Source organism: Perca flavescens, chromosome 14 (assembly GCF_004354835.1).
Source record: "Perca flavescens isolate YP-PL-M2 chromosome 14, PFLA_1.0, whole genome shotgun sequence".
NCBI lineage: Eukaryota > Metazoa > Chordata > Actinopteri > Perciformes > Percidae > Perca > Perca flavescens.
In genome coordinates, this window is record NC_041344.1 from 17,460,126 (window position 1) to 17,484,412 (window position 24,287).

At 40.9% G+C, this 24,287-nt stretch overlaps 1 protein-coding gene across 2 annotated transcripts in view; it reads right to left on the reverse strand.

The window, feature by feature from the left end:
* The window catches only part of atxn1a (ataxin 1a), a 100,517-nt gene that overhangs the window by 70,597 nt on the left and 5,633 nt on the right, over nt 1–24,287 (reverse strand). For both annotated transcript variants that reach the window (XM_028597182.1, XM_028597180.1), the window contains exon 2: nt 434–606. The gene's annotated coding sequence lies outside the window, so the exon portion shown is untranslated. The remainder of the gene's footprint in view (nt 1–433; nt 607–24,287) is intronic.

Below are 24,287 nucleotides of genomic sequence, written 5' to 3' on the forward strand. Positions count from 1 at the left end.
TTTGTTTATTTGGCTGCATTCCACTTAGGAGAGGCCCTGGTATTGTTGTATGGTGACTCACTGAAATATCTTACTGGGACACTTGGTGGAATTGAGCAATCGTTAAGGTTATCAATTTCAGCTGTGCTTTTCCTCCTATGACAAGTCCAAATGTCTGCGGTGAAAAAGGTCCATAGTAGTTTAGCTTTTGAATTCATGCTAAAATCACAGATCTTTGTTCCCAATGGTTGCTCCACTTAGGTGCAGTCTGTTTGTGATGTGAAAGCAGAGTTTGATTGTCAAGTCAAGTCATTTTATTTGTAGATCACATTGAGATTGAGATTGAGAGCTTTCACACCAGCCTAAACAAACCTAACCAAACGGGCAAACACACCACTGTTTATTTTAACTGAACCAAACACATTATACAGAGAAGACCCTCACTCTGTCCTACCTGAGCAGAGGAGGCAGAGCTACTTGGGCGGTATAGGTGGAGCCTGCTGCTCAGTAGAGAGCTGACAACTTCCTGGTGTGAAGTCTGGATCTCTCCACCAATGCGAGGGAAGCGTGCTGGGTGCCTGCACTGCCTGTCCACGTCGGTCTGTCAGCAGGTGATGTGACCATTCCCTACAATGAAACACAGAGAGACCTTAAGACCATTTTCAAAGTGTTCCTTTCTCCATTGCATTATTTTTCTAGATGTGAGTATTGCTCGCTCTAGCTCAATCAATTATCACTGCATAATAAGCAAATCCCCTGCTATGCAATTACAATCATCAGCTTAACCTTCAGCCAAGTGTTATTTCTCACAAAACGATTTGCTTTCACGCTTAATGGCAGTTGTGCAGAACAGCCGCTTATGATGAAAAGTAAACTCATAGTAACTATTCTGAGAGGTAGGGGCACACCGACAACTGACAACTTGCTCACTTAAGCACTTGGATCCAGAACGTATTCATCTTTTTGTTAGCTTTCCAAAATCAGCAAGACATCTTTTCTAACAAAACATAAAAGCAACATGTATTTTGCTACTATAACAACACATTCATCTTCAATGGTGATGATAGATGTGTGTAAATATTAATAAAGGCAACCTGTTGACTTTGGATGCATAGACTGCCACTGCAGTCTTACTTGACATAGTGCCCCAGACAAGATAGACAGAGCCCAATGTTCCAAAGTCTGTGCTTATGATTTTGTTCTCTCTCTCTCTCTCTCTCTCTCTCTCTCTCTATTCAGAAGAAACACCCAAGCTATTTATATACTGACGCTTCATTGGCATGGCAACCACACTTTGTTTCCCCACATGAGACACTGGTTCGAGGCGTATCCTCCTTTTTAGAAAAAATAAAACATAGTTATTTGGAGGCATTCATTTCTCTTCCAGGAACTTGGCTCGCTATCTGGTGAAGACAATATTTCACTTTGGCCACATGCCGTAAACTGAAACCCTCATGTCTGCAACAATACTACAAGTCACACTTTACTTAAGTCCTAACTACAATGCAGAAGCCTATTGTATCATGTATCACCCCGGTGTGAATCCAACTCTATGACCGTGCTGCAGGGAGTTCCTGTAAAGGAGCGAGTTAATCTTCCCTGGGTAAATAAATGTAATAAAGTGCCTAGTTTGATGCACAAGCACAGAGAAAAATGCATTGTGCACCCATCCAACACACTCTTCTCATTTACAGTAACCCCGGAGGCGGTTACCATAGCGACAAGGACACGTCCCAAGGTCAAGGGGTGGAGCTGAGCATTAAGTTGAACCCTGAAACAAGGCATTGCTTTGGCAACACAAATTCAGGTCAGGTGATCATGTGCCAACGAGGCCCTGGGGACAAATACTGATTCTAAAACACTTTTTTTCTTGTTTGCACTCAGTCGAGACAAACTCAATAAACAAACAATACGCGCACAAAGGCATGCAGGCATGTGAAAGCTGTATAACACCTTGTATACAGATATAACACAGCCTGGGTGATAAACACAAGACTGGATCATTGTGCCTGACGTATGACTGTCATACTATTTGTTACCTGAATGTGAATTAAAATTACATTAACATGCTCAACATTAACATAAATATTCTAAAACTGAAGAATAAAGTAGAAGATAAAATAAAGAAGAAAAAAAAAAACGTAGAGAAAGAAAATTAGTTTTTTTCAATTTATGAGTTTTTAACATTAATATGCATTCCCCCAGCCTGCCTATGATCCCCCAGTGGCTAGAAATGGTGATGGTGTAAACCGAGCCCTGGGTATCCTGCTCTGCCTTTGAGAAAATGAAAGCTCAGATGGGCCGATCTGGATCTTTCAATTTCAGGGTTGAAATAAATATGAGGACAGAGCTTTCACTTGGACTGACCTTGTCCATCTGTTTCTTGGAAAAAAGTTAGATCCGAAAATATGTGCAAATATGTGTGCACACATGCACACAGGTTTGTAAACACACACACACACACACACACACACACACACACACACACAGTGTTTCCTCCTACTCAGCAGCAGCCTAAGATTCAGTTCCCTGTCTGTCGCACAACACACTTAATAATACTGGCAGCCTGAGTGTGTGTGTGTGTGTGTGTGTGTGTGTGTGTGTGTGTGTGTGTGTGTGTGTGTGTGTGTGTGTGTGTGTGTGTGTGTGTGTGTGCATTCATCTCCATGTGCACCAATGAAACCAGTCCCTGCCCCTTTCAGTCTGCCTTTCTATTGGTCCCCTACCTGCTGTCCCTCTGTCACATACAGGGTTGGACACAAACGCGCACACTCAGAGACACAGCAAGCACAGCGGTCAAGAGAGCCATATGTGGAGGGTGTGTGTGTGTGTGTGTGTGTGTGTGTGTGTGTGTGTGTCTGTGTGTGTGTGTGTGTGTGTGTGTGTGTGTCACACCTCTACTAGAAAGAGAGGAACGCAAGAAACTTGACTCTCTATGTATTTTTTCATTATATTGTCATATGTTTTTTATGTTATATGTTGTTGTTTTTTTTAAGTTTTACCTATACAACCTTGTCACATTTCATGTCACATCAGCTTTTGTTTTCACACGTCATTTGTTTTTTCCCCTCTATTTATGGCAACTGTCCTCAGAAGGAAAATTCCACTGAAACTGGCTTTTACTTGGCTATTTTGCATTAGATACACTGCAACAAACAAGCATTTTTTTCTGGTTTAAAATACATGAGTTATAAGTGTTGGCTTCCAAGCACTGAGGAAAGTGCAGCGTTGCAAAGTTCTTGGATTGCACTGCAGGCTCTGGGTTCACTGGCTGTACACAACAAGACCAGCAACAAACTGGCCAACAATAGGCTGGTTAATTGAACACGACCCTGTTTGCATTTGCCTACATCCCTTCATGTATGCGAAGTGGGTATAATTATGACACAAATGATCAGAGACATACAAAAGACCTCTTTCAGATAACTACAGTACACCGTTTGTATAAAATGCTGATTCATACTTGTATAAGACTCTCCATAAAGCAAGTAAAATAGTCCTAATAACTTAGATTACATAGGACCAATTTACAGAAATAAGCCAGGAATGGACGCATATTCATGCATACTCATTCATAATAAGTGTCTGTGAACAACATGGATCAGGTGTAAAGGTAAAAAAACAGTATTAGAAAAAACATCCACTCAACTGACTTATACCTTAACATTACAAAATATAACTGATTATGACATAAACTATTAGCACTACGCTTAATTGCAATTATTCTCAACATCTGCATATTTAGTTCCTCTTAATTATTTCATGTTTTCTTGCGACCCATGTTCAAACACAAACCAGGCCTAATTATTATCTAATAAGCAACTGTTTGTGAACTATGCCAGGAAAGCTCAATAAATTGAAATTGAAAAAAGCAGTGAGAAGGAAAGAAAGAGAGAAAGAGAGAGAGAGAGAGAGAGAGAGAGAGAGAGAGAGAGAGAGAGAGAGAGAGAGAAGACCAACACCTACAATGAGACACGGAGAGAATCATGAACTACCTCTTTGTTATGCAACTCACTCACTAACCCTCAGCACTATCACTTCAGGTCAAAGTTCAGCTTTCTTTAAAGCTACCCAAATGCTTCCGTGTGCCTGATGATCATGCTTTTCCCTGCTGATAAACACAGACATGTCTCCACTACCACTCATGCAGCATGCTTACACACACACACACACACACACACACACACACACACACACACACAACCTAGAAAGCATAGGTAGTAGTCATAGACAACGACACTCTGTACACAACTTAGATCAGACAGACTGATGTAAAAAGATAAATGAAGATTAAAAGCCCTCCTGTACCTAGTTTGTCAGCACACACACAGTACTGAGACACCATCGTGAACCTGCTGTCTAGGAAAAACACTGCAGAGTTGAAAGCACTTGCTGACTCTTTGACTCCCCTCTAGCAGGCCTCCATAGGTGTAGTCTGGACCCTCCTCCAAAGCGCGCTGGAGGAGAGTCTGGCTACTCCACACAGCATTCGGGGATGGGAGGAAAACATGCTCTGGTTTATTGGCATTTCTTTAAACCAATCACAATCGTCTTGGGTGGTGCTAAGAACCGGAGAAAAGCTGCGGTGCCGCTGCAAAATAGGCTCAGATGGAACTTGTTTTGGTGGAACATTATCATTATCAGATAGTCTAGCTAGCTGTCTGGATTTACCCTGCAGAGATCTGAGAAAAAGGTTAACCATAGTCCTTATAAATCGACCGGAGTTTAAAATGCCAACACAAAGGAAGCCCAAGGCAACGGATATCCGGCCTAAATGAGTGAAATACGGCAGATTTTACGGCGGAAACGGAGCAATCCCGGATGTAGAACGTCAAGGATATAGACTACCATGGGTGAGGGATTTAATTGAGCATCTCCTGATTCATAAAACGTCTTATGAAATAACAGAGCTGTTAAATGCCGTAATGTGATAACGTTACATCACACAGGAATTTACAAAGTCAACTTGATAACAATCTATCGAGGTTGTGTTTGCAATGTTCCAACATGCTTTTACTATTAGATTTCAGTATTGAGAGTAAGCTATAAGTAGTAATGCATTTCTTTCATTGGTGTTGGTGTTTTCAGCTGCTGCACCCTTAAACCAGATCATTTGAGTGTAGACTAACCAAGGTTTAAATCAAATCCAACATCCTTCTTATCTCATTTCTCATTTTTCTTCTCCTCTCCCTTTGTCCGTACTGTTGTTCAAACTCACCTAAGATCATATATTCTTCTCTCCTTTCCGTTTCATGAACTCCACTTGTATTTTTATCTACTCTCGTCCTTTCCTTTCCTCATCCCTCCTCTCTAGTATTCTCCAGGGCAACACATCACAACATAACAACACCACCATGACACGTGACAGAGATGTGAGCGGGGGGGATCAAACACAGAGCAGAACTCAGGCACACACACTCCACACTGTTTGCTGCATGGAAGAGAAGTGTGTGAAATAGATAAAAAAATAAGAAGAAACTTAGTGAGCGACGGGGAAATTAATTTCTCCATTACTCTTCTGTGTGTGCACGTAGTACGTACAGTATTTACCTCCGAACGCACACGTGTGTGAGGCGCTAACATGTGTCAGTGAGACTGACGGAGTGCAACACACGCTAAACATCAGAGCACAAGCTGCCACCTGAGGGAATTACACAGCATTCCTCAGTCGAGCCGCGTTAGCGAAGAGGGCCTGGAGATGCGGGAGTCGCAGGGAGCCCATCTTTGATCGCCACCCTAAGATCCGCACAACCATGATAAGGGGAATGTGCTGGAAGGGGGCCTGTAGGGAGCACACTCGCAAAGACACACACACACACACAATTTCATCTTCAAAGTGGTACACATGCGTGCACACAAACTGCGTTCTTCGACTTTCCAAAACACTCAACAGTCATACACTGCCCACGCATGTATAGTAATTACCGCTTTTGATAATTTCTTACGTTTTTTTCTCCCTCTCTCACTCACATGCTGTACATGCAGTGCACACTCTCTATGTCATCTTTACACAAAGTAAATAATCTCTTCATTTAAATACACATACTTTCCAGGCCAAACCATCATGTGCACCGAATCTACCCTCACAAATTAGTCACAAAAATATAATTACCGTCTAATTTAAAAATAGGTACTGACATGTTTTAAATATAAAGTGTGCTAGGATAGTAAACAGTTCTTATGCGAAACAGGCCTGCTCTTCAGCCGTAATCTGACAGTGAAGCAGACGGCAGGTATAATGGCCGAATTACGGATGTTCTACTACCACACAGTAGAGCGATACAGCGAGGGGATACAAGCTGGCTGCTGTGGGAGCAGCATAAGACCTTATTTAACTCCTTGACACAAACGTTTAGTCCCACTCGCCCCCACCATTTCGTTCCCGTCAGAGTGCTGAATGACGAGTCAACCGGTACTCTTTTTCTTGTCCATCATTGCATTTAATTGTGGCGAAAGAGCGGTTTCTTTTTGATAGCTTGACAGCTTATATAAGTCAACATTAAAGTCCATTTGTTAAGGACAGAAACTACCCTACAATCACGGTGGAAAAATGTGTGTGTGGCATCTTCCAGAAAAGTCAAACCAATGTAAAAAACAAAACAAAGTGTACATATATTTTTGGATCACAGGAGATGGGCTAATCTCAACATTGCCAATTGGACACAAAAGTAAAAAAAAAATGCTTCTTTGTTTGAAGGTTAATCTATTTATTATTAGCACATAGCAGAGAGTGATAGGGAAGATCAGATCGTGCTGTTTTAAGTTTAGCAATATACTAGACTCTAGACCACATGTCAAGTGAACATGCCATGCACCACAGGACACCGATGCAAAACATATACTTTATTTGCATGTTAGCTTGACTGAGAGGTGATTGATAGAAAGTGTGTGAAACACAAAGCTATTAGATGAAAGATTAACTTTTGATCTTTTGTATGGTGACAGAGTTTAAGTTGTTTTAGAATGGTGCAAGAAGAATTAACCTTAGAAAGGAAATTAAATATTAGAAGTAAAAAAAAAAAAAAGATTTGTATCCATCATGTATCTGTAATCCACCAAATATTTTAATCTCCTTCACTCGACACTGAAGTATGTTGACTTTTAGAAGATAATAGTTATTATGGGGTTCACAGCACAACCTTAGGAAGTCACCAGCGCATACGTCATCGAGCACCACGGCAGGCTCCTGCTGGCAGCACAGGTGCTGACACACACACACGCACACGCGCACACGCGCACACACAGACACACACACACTTGGCCAGAACACTGCAGGTGCCCCCTCCCAACCCCACTTATGTACATTACTACACACCTAAAGATGCACACAGACACACACACAGTGCAGGTGCTCACACTGCCCCACCAGCTGTCCCTCGAGATCCTGCTAAAAGGTCAGATGAGACAGAGAGGACAGACAAAGGAACAGAGATACTACAAGAAAGAGGACTGAGCAGACGCTAACAGTTTGTGTGTATGTGTATGTGTATGTGTGTGTGTGTGTGTGTGTGTGTGTGTGTGTGTGTGTGTGTGTGTGTGTCAGGTTCATGGCTCACTTCCAACATGCTGCACTGCCCTTAACCCAAATAAAGTCTGGTTATCTTTGTTTAACCTTGACTGCTAGTGCGGTGTGTACGTGCGTTTGTATACTACGTCCTTGGTATAGCCTTTGACAAAGTATGAATGCAACATGCTCATTTGAATCTGAAAAAAATCATACAAAAACAAGCCCAGGGGGAGGGGAAAAAAAGCACTAAAAAAGACAAAATGAGAATACAAAACTCCAATAACTAATGTGGCAAAGTAATGTGGCATTTCAGGTCAGTGTAGCTGGTTCTTGTGACTTTAGGTTATGTCACTGTCATGTCATGTCAGCTGCATGACATATCATGAAACGTACTCTCACAAAACACAACCAGTTATGTAACCTAGGTCACAGGGTCAGAGCAGCTAACACAGCTTGGCCACACCCTGCCTGCCTGGCTGTTAGCATTACATAGTGAGCTACGCTGTCAATACTTGTCAGGCTGGAGATGTACAGCGCTGCTGTCCTGGCTCCGAGGGCCAGGCTCAGACATGTTGAGTGTGACCTCTCCTCTGTCTGCAGTTACACACAAAAGAACCAAGTAAAAATGCAAATACCACAGGCTTATGGTAGTAAAACACAACAGAGAGTAAAAAAAACGTTTTAATTAAAACACATTTCAGCAGTGTTTTGCGTGCCTATATCCCCCATAACAAATGAATGGTTTATAGGTCACACAAGGGAAGAAATATCAAGAGGATGATCCCCCCCCTAAGCCAAACCAAATATCATTTTTTAACATTTTGTAAGTGCACTGTGTAACCACAACAAACTGCATCTTTTCCTCAACTCCTTTTTCAGTGTGCCTACTCTGGTGAGGGTGCTCTGCTCAAATACTTCCAGCTCTATTTTTGAAAATGATAGCTACCTTGAGGCAACAATAGAAACCACTGAGACATGCGATCACTCTTAAATAGAATATACTGTATCTGATTAAAAATATGTAATGTGTTTTTCCTTACTCTCTATAAGTCACAAAATACAACATGTTGCTCCACACGGAGAGGAGGCGTGCTGAAGCAGCTATATATTATATTGTGTTCTTTTCAAGTACAATAGTGCAGTTGCTTGTGGCAGCTTGTTAAGTTGGGTGTTAGTCACAGGAATTGGCACCATGGGGCTACAAACTGCTACAAGGTCATACTGAGATTACATTGTTGGAGGGTCTAACAAATAAAATGTGCACTCACACACACACACACACACACACATAGACTTTAGCTGTTGATGGCAACAACTACATTAATTCAAAATCTATTTGAAATCTAAATGTTTAACTTAAGACAATGTTTAGAGTAAAATTAGGAAAGCTGAATTCTAGAAGCATCAATCCATTCCATCTCAAAGTAGAAGTCTGTGTTTTAGTATAAAATTCATGAGAATTTTTACATGACTTCATACAAATATCAGATTTAGCTCTTGTAGTCTGTCAGTTTTAACATAAAAATCTCAACAACAAAATGTAATTTAACAAGCAAACAAAGTTCAATCAAATGAATTACTGTCGACAAAGCCAGTTGCCAAAGTTGAAATCAGGATAGTGGTACCGTAGTGCCCGATTCTGCCTCCCTATGTACAAGAAAAGACATATGAAAGAAGGAAGGCACGCACGCACGCACGCACACACACACACACACACACACACACACACACACACACACACACACACACACACACACACACACACACACACACACACACACACACACACACACACACACACACACACACACACACACACACACGGTAGTGTCTCGGTTCACCCATACTGTATGAGCGTGTGTGCACACACACACATGCACGCACACACACACAGTGCCCCGAGTGTCTATACATGATTAAAAGACTGAAAGTGGGGCAGGCGCACAGTTCTAGCTCTGTGGAATTACTGCAGTTCCTTTACACACACACACACACACACACACACACACACACACACACACACACACACACACACACACACACACACACACACACACACACAAGCTCTATGTCCAGTAGGTGTGCACGGCTACACACACACACACACACACACACACAAATGTTCACAAGCCACATAGCATTGGTTCAATAATTGAGTGATTCCCCCGATGAAGCAGTAGGGGTAGGGAAAACACAAGAGCCAACCAGTTATTGGTGCTGGCCACAAGCGATAAGACAATTTTAAAAATATCAGCCCCTCCCTTCCATTTAATGTTTTCCTGTTGTTTTGCACTTAACAGGATGGTGGACATTATTATTTTATAACAGCATTCTGTAACACCACAAAAATGAGACATTACGTTCCTCACCTTGGACTGAGTTGGGGGTCCACAAACTGCTCAAAGAAAAGTCAAATGAGTGGTCACGATGCTCCGTCTTGCTGTTGATGCAAAATTGCTAAATGAAATATGATTTGAAAATAGCATAGTCAGACATTATTTATCTCTTGCATCACTTTGATATTCAGTAACTTTTTATCCCCACTGAGGGATCATCTGGAAATTTAAATTGTAAATTGTAATATCCCCACTGGGGATCAATAAAAAAGTATAAAATAAAAAAAAATAAAAAAATTTTAGTTTGTGACTGCTGAACTTTTCACAGAAAACATCTGCAAACTTTGTAGGCTTTTGTTTGCATTCACAGTACTCTGAACTGCAAACATATTATCTGGTCAGGTAAATCAAATCGTTTTATTTAGACATCGAACAGAAATGAGGCAACAGTCAACATTTAACAGCTGGTATGATTTAATTTGTACATGTGAGTTTCGATATTACTGAGATATTCAGTGCAGCTTCTATTTCTATAAATAGGAGTTGCTTGTTCTCACACATTGTTTTTGACAGGAACTGATCAATTTCATTTATCCATAATTAAATACACATATTTTGGAAGCATTATTCTCTGTTCCCAAAAGAAAACTCAACAACAATCTTTAAAGATGCTCAGACATATTTTAGCCAGGTCTAGCTCACACTGAGTCATACACAAATGTTGAGAATCAGGCTGGAAATCTTCCATGAGTCAACTCAGCTTGGTCTGGGAGACAAGGCTCAGATTACTTCTGTTATATTCATTTACATGGACTACTTTATTACTACTGCATTGGACTAAAATTGGCATTTGCATGATCTTCCCAAATGCTAAAAATCGATATGAACCACATGGACCATATCAGAAATCAAAATGTTATCTTTCATAGGGAGAACTGGCTCACAGCTTCATAATATTTCTCAATTTAACTAAAAAAAATGTGTATTTGACATATGCTGTTATATGCATATAACTGACATGAGTTGTACTTTGAAGTGGAGATTTAAAAAAAAAAAAAAAAAAAAAAGTGACACTGGTGCTAGTTACAAATCTTTCACTGTGCGCAGCTGAAGGTAATTCCAAAGAAAACCAGACAGCCTGAGCTGAGCCACATCTGGTCAAAACCTTTTTTTTTTCATGTCTTGTGTGGCTTACAAACAGAAAAGCGTATAAATGAGCACAGGACACAAGCTTACTACTTTTACGAGGCATTATGAAACTGTGCCTCAGTTTTAAAAGATTATAAGTAAACAACAACAATATAAACCCTATAAATCTCCTCTCCAAAGCTGGACCAAAGGGGACTGAGCAGTTTTACTATTGGTGGACACTAATCATGTGTTGCTCTTGGCAAACACACTTAGGACAGAGAAAAACCTTTGGAAAAAGTTCAAATAGAAACCTGCAAATCCATCAGCTTCTTAGCAGCCTTGTGCAAGGTTTCCGAAAATCCGACCATAGGGTGTTTATGGGAGAGGGGACTTGAGTTTCTGGGTTGTGATTTGGGGAATGAAAGAGCACTTTTCAATGTGAATCTTTGAACTTGTGGATGTGTCCAGTTTGTGATTGGTCATTCAGGATGCTTCTGTTTGGACATGAACACCAGATACACAGAAAAAGTACATGCAATACCACAAATGATCACTTTCAAGAGGCTTCTATGAAATAGAGATAGCCTGTGGGTCATGTTGATAAAGCCACAACTTGTTGTGGCTCAGCAGACAGGAAGTGAAACGTACTCAGACACACATATTGTAATACGTTTGTTAATGCCTACATTTTAAAAACAAGCATACATAGAAAACAAGGCATGCCCTGACGTGTTTCTCATACATGTAGCCCTAAGTCAGGGCACAGTGCCCTCTCTGAATACGGGAACTGACACAGAGCAGTATTTTCCTGACATCTGCACTTCCCAAAATATCAATATATGGCCATTACCCAGGCGACCAAAAAATACAGTCAGCACTAATAATCAAGCTGCAAGACAGTGGCTCATACTTTGTAACCTTATTGAACACCTCTTTCAAACTCAAATGTACACCCCCAAAACAGAAAGCTTCCATGTGCTCATGCACGATAACATCTGCCAATAGCTACAAGGTTTTGAAAACAGTGTATCTTACACAGTTACTAAAATTCAGTCTTGTCTTGCTGTATAAACTCACATTACAAAATATGTGTGATGCAAGGCCTAAATCATGGGGAGGATGTGTAATCTGGCTTTAGCCCTAAACAAATCACGTCCTCGTCGACAGCATAGTTCTTGAATGTCTCATTAGAAATAGAATGATAAGCAGCATAAATTCAAACCAGTTCACTGTTAATCCACTAGGAGGGTATTAGCTGATGTTAAGTGTCAAAGTAAATCATAGTGGCCCTCACATGGTTCAGGGGGACTCTAGTTCTAGGAAAAATTGTCATGGAGTTAAGGTCAGTCTGACCAAAACTCAAATCGAGCAGTGTGTGTCTGTGTGTGTGTGTGTGTGTGTGTGTGTGTGTGTGTGTGTGTGTGTGTGTGTGTGTGTGTGTGTGTGTGTGTGTGCGTGTGTGAATGGGAATGGGGGTGGATACTTGTGTCAGCATTTTTGTGGTGTGTACTGTATCTTTGTGAGACTGACTAATCTAAGCCAGTGGTTCTCAAGCTGGGGGTCGGGACGCCCAAGGGGGTCGGCAAGATAATTTATGAGTGGTCGCCAGATGGTTGTGGAAAAACCATGGTTTGTGGGGACAAGGCTAAGTGCTAGCTGCTAAAACTAAACTAAACTAAACTATCATTAAAGCAAAGCATTATTTGTTTCCATGTATTAATCACAGCATTCACAATAATAACTCAAAATCAGCAGGCTGGGGCGCGTAGAAACAGCTGATTACACCGATTTGCAGCAAACACCAACTTCATTATTCTGGGGGGTCACGAGTCAAAAAGGTTGAGAACCACTGATCTAAGCATTTCCTCTGAGACCTTGCACTGTCTCATGTCCAAGAACAGAGAAGCTGTAGCCGGTTGCGTGATCGTTTTATCATCATTAGTCAACAAATAGGTCAGCCCTGTCGATCAACTGCACATTAGGTTCCCCTTAACTCTATCTCTTGATTGGTATGTATGATAATATCTCAAGTGGTGTGTGTTTAAGCCAAGCAAACAATTTTTTTCCCATTTGCCTCACTTAGAATGTATCAAGGTGAATGGAGATTGGAGGATTTTACACAGGGCATTCTATTAAATAGCCTCTACTTTCCTCAACAGTGGTATTCGAACAATCAATCACGTCCAACCAAGACCTGAACTCCAACATGTTGAAGATGCTAAGATAAATGAAACTGCAGAAAGGTACAGGCCACTTACTGCATGCCGTTTGAGAACCATGCACTTGAGTACACTTAAAGATGATAGCCTAGTAAATTCAGGACTTTTATCTGATCTAGTCTGGTACCAATGGTCATTACTTACTGTCTCAGGCAGAAAACACCATCTTTAAAGCCATTCACCTTCAAATCCCATCATTCAAGGAGTCAGCAGATACTGAAGAGTTAAGCTACAATCACACAACCGTTAGGGTCCTTGGTGTGGTTAGGTTACTTTTTTTTGTACCCATAGGTAGATTTGGGTTGCAGTAAGACAAGGCATCCATCTTGACACATGTTTTACAAACACTGATAATAGACAGACATGATAAAAAAAAAAGCTCCAACAATCACTAAAACCACAAAAGAAATAAATAAACGCTGCTTCTACAGCATCTGTGCAATGTTGCTATGACGTTTATCTGAGTGATAGCTGCTGGAACAGAACGGTTTTTATACCGCTTTGTTCTACACCGTGGGATTATAAACCTCCGTCCAGAGGGGAGAAGCCGAAATTCACTGTGCAAAGGGTGGGAGTCGTCATTTCAAATCGAGCTGGTTATTCACTGTAACTGTCTGGTGTACAGTGGCACTAGGTTAAGCTGTGACTCACCATTCAGCCTACTAGACCATTTAACGCTTTGATTCAGAGAGTTTCTGTTCTTTAAAGATAGGTTTCTAAACCATGACATCAAAGAAACAAATCAAACTGATTCAGTAAAAGCACAATAGAATAGGGTCATCATGGTTTTGTCAATGTGGAAATAGGACAGTTTGTGGTTTCTGAAGGATGTAGTTTGCCTGTTAGCTCAGTACAGTACAATTCCAAAAACATTTAGGCTATGTGTGCTAAATTAGCGAGGGCAGTTTTGAAAGCTGCATTTTGTTCAAATTTGATTTATTAATTTTGCATGCTCTTACTCATAATGTCCTCACCCATGACACACATGCGCACACAAATTCTCTTTCCCCTCCCCACACACCAGTCCTCTTACTTTAAGTAAGTGTAAATGTTATCCATGAAGGGCCTCCTAAAAGGGTTACACTGCCTCTTACCCTCTTACCACCCCCCCCCAACCACCACACACACACACACACACACACACACACACACACACACACACACACACACACACACACACACACACACACACACACACACACACACACACACACACAGCAGTTGTTTATAGTTAGGTAGCGTGTCCTGTCAGGTTGCAAATGCACTCAGATATCCATCTCAGGGAGCCGTGCGAGAGGTAGTGTGGGGGCAACTCGCTAGCTGAGCTAATGGCACGTTATGGGAGCATTAAACCGAGCTGACTGGGCGCTCGCCTCAAATATCAAAGCACTGGGGTGAAAGAAGAAGGGGGAGAAAATTATATTTTTTTCTCAAAAAGATGTCTGCTATTGGGTTTTGAGGCTAATTGGTGGTGAGAGCTTTGATAGGAGGTTTTTATTTTAGGACGGACAGAATCTGAATCTGTCTTGATGCAGGAGTTTTTCAAGTGATTGGGGAAATGTTGTGCTAACACTTTCAGAACACATTACCGATCAAACAATGTAGTAAATGCGACATGGGAACTCTGCTGTGACATTTATAGGGCATGCTATCAGAGGAAAATAGTGGTGAGCAAAGAAGAAATAACAACAATTGACAATACAAGTTAAGTCCAGTCAATTAATCGGTCAGGCCCTTAATCACTGCTATGGTCTTCACAATACCTAACAATAATAACAAATGGAAACACCATCTGAGACATTAGACCTTCAACTTAGAGTGGCTATATGTAACTTTCAGTTTGTGTTGATGTTTCTAGCGGCCGCTTTGGAAAAAGCGGTAGTGTTTTTACCACACCTGCTGTCATTAAGGACTTTCTTCACAGTGCTGTATTGTTCGCTGTATATTACTGAGTTAGAGTTACCGGGAGGTCAGAGTTGCGATGAATGTTTTGCTCAGACAGAAAATCATTCATTAATAATAAGATAATACGTTACAGATGCATCGTTGCATTTCAAGTGGTGCATCAGGTAACTTCGCCTACTTTGGATGTATCGTGAGCTAAACCGGGTATCACTGTCACTGTGTCACGATCCAAAGCAATAAGAGTTTGTTTATAGCAACCAACGTAATAATAATTTAGATTAATACAGCGCATGTCATGAAACCTAAGGACGCTTTACACAAGTACAGTGGGACAAGGGAAAAGAAAATAGTAGGCCAACCCAAATACGGACTAAAAGGAATAAAAAACGGGCGCTAAATGGAAGGGGGGCGTATAACCACATCACGCATTGTAAAGTTATTTAATAAATGATATAGACATATTACATACCTAATGGGCCAATTCAGTTCTGAATCATTTACAATCCCATAATTGTTTCCAGCTGTTAAAAGCCCAACCGAGTGTGACTCGGGTTTCGGCCATCGTCTGTCTTTCCATTTTAGCTTTTAGGTGTTCTTCGTTTAATTTCCTTTTTTCTGTGATGTCCTTGCCCCAGTGTCAGTCATAACTACAGCGATAACTTCTAAAATAAAATTAAAATACAATTAGGCCTATATAAAGATATCTCCTGCTACCCTTTACCAGGCTGGATACAATAACACAGGCTTCCGGTGTTACACCGAAATCTGTGACCCGTCAGAATGTGTGCTCTGTAGCGCCATCTACCTGCTGTAAATCATATAGTGACTTCGCGGGAAAAATCGGACCGGGGCATTAAGGCATTAATAAAAACTATATAAAGATAGCGTTCTTTTCACCGTAAGTCTCGTTTGATGTCATTTATGATCATCAGATGGAACATTACACAGTTTCAGAAACATTTAAAAGTTACATATAGTTACTTTAAAGATTTGAATCAAAAACTCAATATGAAGAAATCTTTAGATACTTTTAAAAGGAATCTACCGACTAAAATGGTTTGGCATCAACAGTAGCTTGGTTACTCTAACAACGTAACAACATAAATAGTGCACACAGAAGATGTTTATAACTAGTGGTTAAATTGGGCCGGGGCTCTCCGGGGCTCAGCCCCGGCACATTAAGGCTGCTCGTTTGTGTCCGGATGTGCCTGCTTGCAGTCAGTTGCCTACTGGAAATATGTCACATAAAATTTGATGAAAGTGATTCACAAAACATGATATTTCTGACAATAAATGAAAGATTTTTAAAATGGCATGTCTATTTTGTCTCGGCGGAGCTGAGATGAGAACAATCGGAACACGGCCGCATTCTTGGTCGGTGGACCATCGCACACCGCTCGCGCATGCACATCTAGGTAGGCTAATTAAATTACAAAGGTAAAACACAAATAAATCCAAATGTTGACTGTAAAACTAACCAGTGTTATCATCATTTTTATATCTTAATAATAGGCAATTTGTAATGAGGCAACCACTGGAGCCAATCATTAAAACTACATACTTGGTTGCCAAGCTGGCAGCTTTGAAGAGTTTATGTTGAGTCCTGGTTAGACTATTGGCGTTTTTCCATTACATGGTACCTGCTCGACTCTATTCTACTCGGCTCGGCTCGACCGCGGTGCTCCGTCCTCCATTTTCCATTGCAGATTTAGTACCGCCTCATGCCTGAGGCGAGCGTGACTGGTCGCCATAGCAACGCCGCAGGAAACTACCATGACCTAACGCGATACACACACACAGAACGTCGAAGGTGTGTTGTTTTTACTCTCTTCATGTGGCTGTTGTCACAGCCATAAGACAAATTTTGTTTCAAAAGAACGTGGAGGCAGCAAAAAAAACAAAAAACACAGCTGGCTAAACTATTTAAAAATGACGGTTTTGTTCAGGACACCCCCCTCTGTCGCTAGTAATGATGACACAGTGATTAGTGACGATTCTCTCGGACCAATCAGTAGTCTGCAGGTTTTCACATCACCTTCTGGTATCGCCTCAGCTCGCTTGGAACCTCGACGGAGGTGGTACTAAAAAAAGTAACTGGGACTTTTTTTCGTAATGGAAAACCAAAAAAGGCGAGTAGAGTCGAGGCAGTAGTAAAGACAGAGAATGGGAGAGGGAAATTTGTGTGAGGTGGATCTGATCACCACAGACCCAAATCCTCTCAGCTGTTGCTACTGTCATATGCTGCACTCTGTCTCTTCATGTGGCACATTATGTTTGGCACATTGTATGGGTTACTTCTTATATCATAACAAGGTAATACAATGTGTAATCAAGTGGTGACTGAATAACAGTAATGTAAATGCTAAATGCCCTAATAATACCTGTTGATACTACAACAATGCAAAGTATAGGCTCTTAATCTTGCAGTTTTGCACATATCATTTGCACAAAACTCTCCAGAAAGTGCAACTTAATGGTTTATTTTTCAAAAAAAAAAAATCCCCCATAAACAAATCCCAATTTAACCCCTGTTTATGACATAATGGAAACGTGTTTTTGAAACAGAATGAGACAGACGTTTTGTTTCTGCCTGGGTTAGCAAACTAGACCTCCAGTTTATCCGGAGGTGAGAATACATAAAAGGTATTTGTTCTACGATAAGATAAGATAAGATAAGATAGATAAGATAATACTTTATTGTCTGTAACACAGGGTTCCAGAAAATTGTCTTTGACAAGGCTCCAGTTACAAAGAGACATTCATACATACATATAAAAACAAGACATGGGGTGAATTGAGGTATCAGCTGACTGTAGTGTTCATTTTGTGCTATTCAATATGGCTATTGCAGATGGGATGAAGGATTTCTTGTAGATGTTTTTCCGGGCCAATGGTACCCTAAAACGCCTGCCTGATGGTAATAGCTGGAAGGAGTGATGGAGGGGGTGAGACGGGTTCTCTGTGATCAGGTTGGCTTTCCTGATCACTGAGCGATTGTACAGCTCAGATAGGGGAGCATGGGATGAGCCAGTTATTTTGGCAGCGTGATTCACTTTGCGTGAAAGTCTTGTTTTGTGTTTGATGGTGAGTTGGTTGTACCAGGAAGAGATATTGAAAGTGAGAACTGATTCGATGAGGGAGCGGTAAACCAAAGTTAGCACGTCCTGACTGATCTCAAAGGTTCTGAGTTTCCTGAGCAGGTGTAGACGCTGTTGTGATTTTTTGTATATTATGTCTGTGTGTTGTGAAAAGGACAGGGAAGTGTCTACTTCTGTGCCCAGGTACCGATGATAATTTCAAAACAGCCTAAAACGCTTAACAATGGCTTTTAAAGATCTGACATCTGGGAAGTTTAAAAAGTTCCCATAAGAGCCATTAAGGTTATGGAATGTATAAAAAAAAAACAACAGAGTTATTTCGGTCTTATGAGGATGCTTAGTAATTTCCCATTAGGTCAACTTTCTTCTCCTACCACAAGTATTTTTCCTGGGCAAGCCCCTGCAATTGCACCAAATGTGTGTGTTTAAGTATTCTATGTCCATGCAAATATCTGCTCTGAATGTCTGTATATTGTGTAAATTGTGTAAGAGCCTGTCAATAAGTGTCTTGTCTTGCTCTGGTCTTATTTCTGCAAATGAGCTTGTACAAATGTGGCTCCTTACGCATTACTCTGAACAATGTACACATATAGGGCAAGTATGACACTGAGCCATTTTGCAGCCAAGTTACCTCCCCCACTGTGGCATTTGATAGTAGATGACAGTGTCAGAGAAGCAGACCTATCCAGGCCACAGTGAAACCGAACATTAACCTCATTTATGTCGTAGTTTATCCCCTGACCCCTGCTATACACTCACTCTCTGGCAAAAACACAAGCCTGAGCTGCGGCAGACACAAACAAATGCACACACACTTGAGTATCTAACTTAATGCGCACTCATACACAGCAACATACAATCATGGATAAAAGCAAACACAAATACATGCTGTACACATGTACACATAAACATAGTTAGACCAGGCCATCCTTAAACAATGAGTCAAATCTGATAAATAAGAGTTGAAACTGGACCAAAAGTAAGAGAGTGAACATAATAAAACATTTTTAAACTTTTAAAAGTGTAAGAGCAGGAAGATATAGAATTTTCTTTATTTCATAGGTGCAGTATCATGCACAACACTAGACAGAAATTAATTTCATTAGGTTTGTAGTGCCATATTTGTCATGCGCTGTGCACACTCAAAGCAGAAATGATCATCTTAAAAACATGTGTAATTTAAAGCTCCAATTAAGTTACCTCTCCTCAGCAAACAATGTATACAATCCTGTTACTTTCAAGGGACACTTTGGCACTCATCAAGCAGTAGTGGCAGGTCAGTGGGAAAAAAAAAATATATGTTGTAAAAGATTCTAGTCTCGGATGGTGAAAGAAAAATAGAGAAAGAGAAACTGTAAAGAGGTCCTGATACTGTAATTGGTGATGGGCTCATGGGCCTCATGGGCAGGCAGGGTACATCGTGGCTCACTAGACCTTATCTCTGTCAGCAGTGTTTTAGCACACCTCCCTGACTATCATAGCCAAATGTCCCTGTTCCAATGTCATGAGCTTACTATATAGCTGAAAGAAGGGACAAAAATAATAGCCAGTCAGTGAGTCAGTCAGTAAGGCAGCGAGTCAGTCAGCCACATGTCCAGCCAGATAAGGCTGATCCACGGCCATCGGGTAAAAAAAGATGAACTGGCCAAGCCACAACTACCAGCCAGCCAGCGGGACTTACAGACAGAGTAAGCCAGCAATCCAGCAACTTGCTCTATTCAAACCACACCCCAGCTTTGTCAGAGAGGAAATAGTTTCAGCCTTACAGACACTGTTTTAAATATTGCCTGTGGTTTAGTTGCACAGAATTGTCTCAACCTGTCCTCCAGTGCCCACCCGTGCATGCCCCTGACCATCTAGTGATTGATTTAGTGACACTGTGAGAAAGAGGGGGACAGTGATAACAACTGGCCATGGACAGACTGGAATTCAGGACTTCATTCCACACACCACAAAACAAACCATCAATGAACTGAGATGTTTCAGGATAGATTGCACTGACCCTTCCCATACCGTCACAAGCTGTGTCTTGCTGTGTGTGACATCAGCATCCTTGGGAGTAAACAGTAGTAATGGAAATCAAGCTTGTGCCAAGAACAACATTGGTGAAGGGTGGGTTTTGGTATTCCATGGATTGTTTCTATCACTGGCCATTTTCCTGTTATTGAATTCCTCTCTTTCAATGCATATCCTTCTGGCTCATACTTAAGTCATTGTTGATACCCACACACCCACCTTGCAGCTGAGGGTCTGGGGGCTTCACTCCCAACAATTAAGGTAGAAGCACCGGTAAAAATAGAAGTACATGAAGAGTAATTTCTTAAAAGGTCACATATTATGCTTTTCCGTGTTTTCTGTCATGTCTACAATGTTATAATGTTGGTTAATGAGGTAAACATATTTTAGACAAATCCCTGTGAGCTAAATTGTTCAGATTTCCAACTGTTCTGAACACTCCGGTTTCAACAGTTTTTTCTACTCTCAGTGTAACGCAACTCTAAGCCAGCCTTCTATGATTGGTCATCTGCTCCAAGTAGGCAGGACTTTTAGCCACTGCGGTGTTAACATTGTCCCATGTTAACTACACGCTAACGGCAGTAAACAATGTCACCTTGGCTGCCAGTGTCGTTAAATTCTCCCCAATCCCGGGTCACATTACTCCTGAAACATTTTCTGTTAGTAATATTTGGTTTAAAAGCCTTTATCTGCCTATTCCACTACAATCTAACGTTAACATACTGCTTACTATGGACCGTTTTCACAGCAGACATTTGGACTTGTCATAGTAGGAAAAGCACAGCTGAAATTGATAACCTTAACGATGGCTCAATTCCATCCAGTGTCCCAGTAAGCTATGTCATTGAGTCAGCATGCACAATACCAGGGCCTCTCCTAAGTGGAACACAGCCATCATTAATGGTTTTGAATACACCTGTGCTTTTCCTGCTATGACATGTCAACGTGTCTGCCGTGAAAAAGGTCTATAAAGTAGCTACATGCTAACCCAACATAGCTGTAATCTCGGCCAATGCTGGGCATTTCCATGGATGTATTAAGAGATAGAGTGGTCATTTTACTGCAGGGACATGTCCGGTTGTGTAATATTTGGTTTACAAGCTTTTATTGGTGATTTTTCACAGTACAAAGTCCTGCAATTTACTCTATTGCAGTAGCTCCAGATCCAACTAGTGAAACACGGAGCGGAAGCACCGGAGTTTCCAGGAAGCGCGTTGGCCAATCAGAGCAGACTGTGCTTTTTCTGGGGGAAAGATTAAAGAGACAGGCACTCCTACAGAGCGTCTCATACGGAGGGTGAATACAGGTGCAGCAGCCATGGGCAGTATGAGAAAAATAAAGTGTTTTTTTTTAACCAGTGTTTCCTTTAGGATTTTCTTTAGCAGTCGGGGCAGATCCGAATATTTTTCTCACAAGCCAATAAGAAGAGACTGGGCTTTTTGGGAGGGGGGCTTAAAAAGAAAGGCGCTAAAATGGAGCATTTGAGACAGAGGATAAATACAGACATATTTAGACAGCATGAGAATAATAATGTTTTTGAAGATTAAATGTTCTAGTAGAAACCCAAAATACAAATATGAACCTGAAAATTAGCATAATATGTCTCTTTTAACTGAAATGTACTTATTCTAACAGATTTATTACAACAGGCAAATAATCCTCTTCAGCCCACATGCATACATTTTGTTCCAACATAAAGTTAAAGGTTATTATACTTGCTATAATAGAGTTTGTATCAATTGACCCTGATCTAAAAGGTAAATAAAATAACCAAAATATCTAAGGTAATCCATTATAAGTAGATCAAGATTATTATCCAACAACTAATAGGTATTTTGATAATTTACAGTGCCCCCTTAAATTAACTCAATTACATTTGAGTCAGCATAAAAATCAGTTCATCATTAGTTGCACATGATCTAGACAGGCAATCCCCTTGAATGTGATGCTAATGTTCAGATAATAGAAATCAATATATTTGTGCTCCAATATATGTACATGACCCCAATTCCTAGCATTCTTCTTTCATCTCTCTTCCTCATCACTATCTATCTGGCTGTGTCCCAGGTTGTCAGCTTATCCTTGTCGCAGGCCTCGAGCTCTATGGGGAAGAGAAGCAGGAGCCGTCTGACTGCCAGTCAGTGTCAACTCCCCACTGTAATCCTCTACTGCCTCTGATAAGGATAAGGCAGAGAAGACTAGGCTAGCAGAAGAGAAGAGAAGAGAAGAGAAGAGAAGAGAAGAGAAGTGAAGAGAAGAGACTGAAATATGCTTTTTTTAAGTTGCAAGAAGACATGGGAAAAAAACAAAGGCAAAAATGTACATGAGTGAATATAACGTGTTTAAAGTGGGGAGATGAGTAGACTTGGAGAACCATTTAAGCAACTAGACCAAATTCCAATCCCACCAAAAAGTGTTGTGGCTTTGTCAGATTGAGTGAGCCACAGTTGAAAGAGCTCAGAGCCATTGCTCTTTTATGCACTACATAATACCATTAAACAGCTGTTATCAGTTAGGTTCTCCCTCATTTAACTTGGCCCTCAAAAGGCCAATGCTTAAAACCCTTTCCTCTCAGCCAGGCTTTGCTTGGAATATAATCAAATATGAATCAAGGCAGAGACATCACAGGAGCAGTATACTGAATTAACTATTGCTTGATGACTTACATGAGGTATCACATTTATGTATAGCTCAGGCTCAGTAATGATCTTTCTAGAGACGGTTAATGAAACAGGTCTGAGGATTTTATCCGATTTGATCAGTTGCTTTGATTCAAAATTGATGGAGGAACTCAAATCTGTAGCCTAAAAGCTTATTTGCCCACAAGACCACTCTGTCATCATTTAAACACTATACACTTTGGAGTTCAGTCCAGTTTAGCCTTGTAACAACTGTATATCATATCAGCTACACTGGCAGCCATTACAGAGCCAAAGCCCACACACGGCTGAACTAAGTCCCAAAGCCAGCTTCCCTTTTTCACATGGCTATTGAGCCATGCAGTGGCTTATTGACCCGTCAATGTAACACAAGTTTGTGGGATGGCTTTAGTCCTCTCCCCCTCTGTCTCTCTCTCTCTCTCTCTCTCTCTCTCTCTTTCTCATTCAGACACTGGGAGTACCTTGGTCATTCAGAAGATTGCTATTGATTAAATTGCCACTTCAAAATAAAGACGGTATGCATGTAAACAGGGTCACAAAGACTGCAAATTATACATCCACTCTAGTCTGGATCGACAACTTCATTTACCGGATAGTCCCCGCTGTTCGTTTCGGGAAACAACAACAACAACTTTCGAGCTAGCAAGCTACACGTTGAAAATGGCAAGTTTGCTAGCATTTACTATCTGACTGGGATGTTCTGGGACCGATTGGTGGGGATTGGCTATGGACAAAATACACACGCCGATACACTGGTAAGAGCAAATTACGTTTAACCATGTATCCAGCTAATTCATATAGATCACATTACTGTATGAACAGTTCACTTCATTTAATATTGTATGTGGCATTTTCTTTTGCGGGGTGCAAATTTTCCACCAAACAAAGTTACTTCCCGAGTCCATTTTGGCAGATCCACTGTCTTTATGACCGGAGCTTTGCGCCGCCCAAGACAATTGTGATTGGTTTAAAGAAATGCAAATAACCCAGACCGTTTTTTCTCCTATCAGGAGTTTATGTGTGGAGGGGCCAGACCTTACTCTGCAGCTCTGTGGAGTAAGGTCTGGCAATGCAAGACTACATCCACTCTGTTCAATGTTTGGACACACACACACACACACACACACACACACACAGTATAAATCCACAAGTACTGTATAGGCATAAACAGAACAGTGATCCCCTCTCTTTTCATGAACATTTTGATTGAATTAAACTTTTTTTTTTTAAATGACTAAATGGGACTTCAACAAGTGCATTAATGAAGTTCAGCGATTCACAAGACTATACAAATCTGGTCCCAATTACCCAAATTACGTTCTCTTCAGTTTAGACATTTTTGTTGCCATCTTCATGTAAATCACTCTTCGTCTTCACCCTTGAATGTTTGTTTTCTTCTGGTTCTGCATGAGCAGCATTAGACGTCACTAACACGC